The sequence below is a fragment of the Puma concolor genome, chromosome A1 (genome assembly GCF_028749965.1).
Source record: "Puma concolor isolate L17-30 chromosome A1, mPumCon1.1.hap2, whole genome shotgun sequence".
Lineage (NCBI taxonomy): Eukaryota > Metazoa > Chordata > Mammalia > Carnivora > Felidae > Puma > Puma concolor.
The window spans coordinates 44,333,016-44,339,035 of record NC_141667.1 but is presented as its reverse complement, the minus strand read 5'-3'; positions in this window follow the sequence as shown (position 1 = coordinate 44,339,035).

Below are 6,020 nucleotides of genomic sequence, written 5' to 3'. Positions count from 1 at the left end.
ACAAAGCATAGATGGAAACGCAAAAGCAATTGTTTTCTGTAATCTGCAGTTGCTGCCCTTAAGGCATAAGATTTAGAAGAGTGGATATTGGGGGAAGGGGGATTTTCTATTCAACTATTCTTCTTTTTTTTAAAGTTTGTTTATTTTGAGGGGAGAGAGAGAGAGAGAGAGAGAGAGAGAGAGAGAGAGAGAGTCTCAAGCAGGCTTGATGCTGTTAGCACTGAGCCCAACATGGGGCTCCATCCCACGAACTGTGAGATCATTACCTGGGCCAAGATCAAGAGTTGGATGCTTAACCAACTGAGCCACCCAGGCTCAGATGTTGTTCTAAGTGGAAGAGTCACAGACAGAACAAAAACAGAACTTAGCAGTAATTTTACCCAACCCTTTGGCCCTGCCACTAATTTCCAGTGGCATCTTGGGCAAGTTCCCTCACTCACTCTCTCTGACACCGTTTTCCCATCTATGAAATGAAGGACTAGACGGCTCTGTTAAGGATCATCTAGATCTGACATTCTGAAAGAGGAAAAAAAATTAATTTATCTTTCAACCACGTGTGAAAATCAAGGTGTTTGCCATCAGCAAGACATGCTATTGCCCCGGAGATACGTGCCTACCAGAAGTAGGGTAGGGATACAAATTTATTTCTTAGCAATCTGTCGTTACGGTAACTTCCCTACGTAGAAGCACATCACCTTTCTTTTTCTTCTCTGATATCTTAAAGTCCACTTACAGCCAGTTAGGCTGAAGAGGCTGAGCGATTTGTGTGAAGGAGAAGGATTTCATCATGTGCAAGGACTATCGACCTACTTAAAAAAAAATACCTAGTTTGGGGAAGGGTTTTGAAAAATAGACAATCTTATACTCTGCAGATGGGGGTATACATTGTTATGGCTTTTCTGAAGGGCAATTTTACGACACATAAGTCTTCAAATGTGTAGCCCTCTGACCCATTAAACCTGGAAATTTATCCTAAGAATATTTTGTGTTTGCAAAACTTTATGTATTTTGATAATAGTAAAAAGTTGGAAACAAACATCCAACGTTAGGTTACATTATGATTTATCCCAAATAAAATGGTATGATGCCCCCAAACATTACAAAAATTCACCTATTGATATGCAAATATATTTGTGGTTGATCAGTAGGGAAAAGCTGTTTTATTAAAAATAGTATGTGAGGGGTGCCTGGGTGGCGCAGTCGGTTAAGCGTCCAACTTCAGCCAGGTCACGATCTCGCGGTCCGTGAGTTCGAGCCCCGCATCAGGCTCTGGGCTGATGGCTCAGAGCCTGGAGCCTGTTTCCGATTCTGTGTCTCCCTCTCTCTCTGCTCCTCCCCCGTTCATGCTCTGTCTCTCTCTGTCCCAAAAATAAATAAACGTTGAAAAAAAAATTAAAAAAAAAATAGTATGTGAGATATATAAAAACATTTATAAATGTTATATATATACATATATATGTATATATATATATATATATATATATATATATAATGGAATATTATTCAGCCTTCAAAAAGAATGAAACCTTGCCACTTGCAACAACATGGATTGAGCTAAAGTGTATTATGCTAAGTGAAATAAGTCAGTCAGAGAAAGACAAATACCATATGATTTCACTTATATGTGGAATTTAGGAAACAGATGAATATGTGGGAAGGGGGGAAAAAAGAGAGAGGGAAGCAAACCATGAGAGACTCTTAATGATAGAGAACAAACTGAGAGTTGATGGAGGGAGGTGGGTGGGGAACGTGCTAAGTGGGTGGTGGGCATTAAGGAGGGATCTTGTTATATAACGAGCACTGGGTGTTATGTGTAAGTGATGAATCACTAAATTCTATTCCTGAACCAATATTACACTATATGTTAACTAACTAGAATGTAAATAAAATAATAAAAATAAAAACTTGGAGGAAACAAAAGAAATCATCTCTTACACCAAGACCACACACACACAAAAAAATCCAGGGTTGGTTTAACATTTGAAATCAGTGTAATTCACCACTATTAACAAACTAGAAAAGAAAAAATAAATGATCATCTCAATGGACATGGAAAGGCATTTGGTGAAATCCAACATCTATCCTTAATCTAAAACTCCCGGCAACTAGGAATACAAGGGGATTTCACAACCAGTAAAAAGCATCTATGAAAACCTACAGCTAATGTCATACTTGATGGAAAAAACTGAATACTTTCCCTGTAAGATCAGAAGCAAATCAGAGACTTCTATTCAATATTGTGCCAGATATCCAGACAATGAAATTAGGCAAGAAGAAGAAGTAAACAGCATCCAGATTGGAAAGGAAGAAATAACTGTTTCTATGAAGATGGCATAATACCAACGCAGAAAATCCAATGGAATCTGCAAAATGCTACTACTAATTGGTTTACAAAGCTTCAGGATACAAGGTCAATATACAAAATCCAACTGTATTTCTCTATACTAGCTGCAAACAATCAGAAGTTGCACTTATAATTGCGTCAAAAATATGCAGTAATTGGGGGTAACTCTCATGGCAGATATGAAACACCTGTTAAAAACTGTAATATATAATCTTCATAAAGACTAATATATTGCTAAAAGAAATTAACACCTAAATAAGTGGAGAAATACACCTTCTTCATGACTCAGAAGACTCTGGGGTTCAGATATCAATTCTCACCAAAGTCAGCAGGCTTTTTTGTGTGTGTGTGTATAAGTTGATCAGCTGATCCTAAAATTCATTTGAAAATGTAAAGGACCTAGAATAGCCAAAATATCTTTTAAGAAGAACAAAGTTGGTGTGCTAATGTTGTCTGATTTCAAGAATTATAACAAAGATAGGGGCTGGGTGGCTTGGTCGCTTAAGTGTCCGACTTCAGCTCAGGTTATGATCTCACGGTTCATGAGTTCGAGCCCCACATCGGGCTGTCTGCTGTTGGTGCAGAACCCACTTCAGATCCTCTGTCTCCCTCTCTCTGCCCCTCCCACACTCTCGCACCCGCTCATTCTCTCCCTCTCTCTCAAAAATAAATATTTTTTAAAAAAGAAAATGGATGAACATAAGGGAAGGGAAGGAAAAATATGATAAAAGCAGAGAGGAAGGCAACCCATATGAGACTCTTAAATACAGAGAACAAACAGGGTTGTTGGAGGGGAAGTGAGTGGGGGGGATGGGCTAAATGGGTGATGGGCATTTAAAAGGGCACTTGCAGGGATGGGCACCTGATGTCATATGTAAGGATGAAGCACTGGGTTATACTCCTGAAACCAACACTACACAGTATGTTAACTAACTTGAATTTAAATAAATTAATTTAAAAAAACAACACTCATATCCAGAATACATGAAGAACTCTCAAAGCCTAGCGGTAAGAAAACAACTTCATCTTTTTAAATAGGCAAAGGTTTGAACAGACCCGTTACCAAAGAAGATATATGGATGGTAAATAAACATATGAAAATAATGTTCAACATCAGTCGTAATTAGGGAAATCCAAATAAAAACCATAATGAGATACCACTATGTATTTGTTAGAAAGGCTGACCCTATTAAAAGACCGACCATAGTGGTGTTGGCAAGGATATGGAGGAACTGGAACTCCCCTAAAAGAAAAAGAAGCATATAGCTATAAAACGACTTGTACAAGCTACATGTTCTTGTACAAGCTACAATAAAGCTACATGTTCATGGTAGCTTTATCGTAGTTGAGAATGCCACCTGCTCTGTAGGGACAGAAAGCATATCTAGTTGCTTAAAGGGGAAAAGGGAGGCAGAATGAGCGGCAAGTATTACAAAAGGGCATGAGGAAACTCTTCAAAGTGATGGATAATGTGTTCCCAATTTGGGGAAGATAGTTTCCCAATTCTGTGTGTCTATTTCAAAACTTACCGAGTATAGTCTCTAAGGTACACGCAGTTTAATGGTTATCAACTATACCTCAATACAGCTGTTAAAAATAAAATGTGAAGCATGATTCCATTTTGGCTCTTTTTTAAAAAGAAGTCATATGCATATAGTCAAGGAATTTTGAAGGGTATGCAGAACACAAAACATTTTGGGAATTTTCACCAAGTTGATTAAGAGTGAAATTTTATGCTTTTCTTTTCTTCTTTCTTTCTTTCTTCTTTCTTTCTTTCTCTCTTTCTTTCTTTTTCTTACCTCTGTTATTGCATTTTTAACAGTGATGTATTGATTTTGGGGCGCCTGGGTGGCTCAGTTCGTTAGGCGACCAACTTCGGCTCAGGTCATGATCTCGCAGTTTGTGAGTTCAAGCCCCACGTCAGGCTCTGTGCTGACAGCTCAGAGCCTGGAGCCTGCTTCGGATTCTGTGTCTCCCCTTCTCTCTGCCCCTCCCCTGCTCACGCTCTGTGTCTCTCTGTCTCTCAATAATAAATAAACGTTAAAAAAAAACAGTGATGTATTGATTTTATAACTGAAGCAACTTCATGTGCAGGGAAAATGTAACGATGATTTGTGTCACTCTAATGGAAACACCATTTTTAAGAAACGTTTTATTGTGAGCTGTAGCAGTATATATGGAAAAGTATATAAAGCATAAGTCTATAGTGTAATGAACATGTATAGGTAACGTCACTTTTCAAAGCCACCCTCTATTATGTGATTGATGCTATGGAATCCCAGGAATCCCAGCTGGAGTTAGAGCCCTCATCCTCAGTGAATCATTATTTTTTTACCAATGGCCCAATGTCAAGCAACGACCTCTTGGAGGAGATGTGAAGTAGCTATGAAAGAGAGGGAGGTGGAGAGGAGCATCCCATCACTAAATAAGAAAGCTATAAGCCAATAATAAAATCGTTGCTCTTTTGGGACCCAGACCATGCATGAGTGTGGAGAAGGTGAGGCTTTGGGGAATATATGGAAACCTTCGCATAGAATATAGAAGAATAAAATGCAGGTAAGACCATGGTTTATGACTTGGGGGTGGGGAAGGGGATGGTCATACACCTTGTTGAGATTTTAATGGAAGCTACGGACCCTCCATAAAATTCACATAGACGCATACATGCTAAATTTTACATACAATTTCAGAGACAGTCACAAAGCCCATGACGTTAAAAGACGCTGTGTTGCAAAATACCTCTGGAAAAAGGAATGTAAGATTTTCTGCTTCTCAGAGCATTGAACGACCTACATACAGACAGTTAGGTAGCCAACCTGACACTGGCAGAGGCTTGAATGCAAAACAGAGTGCTGCAAAATCAGATTAGGGAGGTAAACTACCAGACGAGGAACCCCAGACCACCACGTGACTCATACAACACACACTTTCTGATGGCAACTGGCACTCTGAGATCACAGGACCCAAACTGGTCGTTCCAGTTGCCACAACGTAGGCTGAATTCTCCACCGCCATATGCCTTGGACCTGGTTGTTGGCTGGAGGGGGGATTCCTGTCCCCCAGGACCCTCACAAATATTTCCCATTGCAGTTCTCTGCTGGACAAATATGATCAATCTTAAAATGATGGAGCTGGACTATGACTGGGGTGTAGAGTGGAAAGATATGCAACATCATTTTAAAGAGAGGCTTAATTTGGATCTTCAGCAAGCCCATTGAAAGAAAGAACTGGGATTGCTACTTAGAGCCCAAGCTGAGATTGCTAAGCAGTACAAGTCCCCCCTGGGCGAGTGTGGAGGCAGCAGCAGAAGTCACCCGTGTGAAGCTGAGGCATTCAGAGTTGGCTCCAAGTGAACATTAGTGACATAAGTGCAATGGTTTTCTTTTTTAAGTTTATTTATTTTGAGAGAGAGAGAGTGCACACGCACAAGCGGGGGACAGGCAGAGAGAGGGACAGAGAGAGAATCCCAAGCAAGCTCTGCACAGTCAGTGCAGAGCCCGAAGCAGGGCTCAAACCCACGAACCTCGAGATCATGACCTGAGCCAAAATCAGGAGTCAGAAGGCTGACTGAGCCACCTAGGCGCCCCAGTGCAATGGTTTATAAGCCACAGTGCCCCCCTGGAAATGACGCTAAAAGGCAAATTCCTAAGGTTGGACAAGATTTACTATTGGCAAA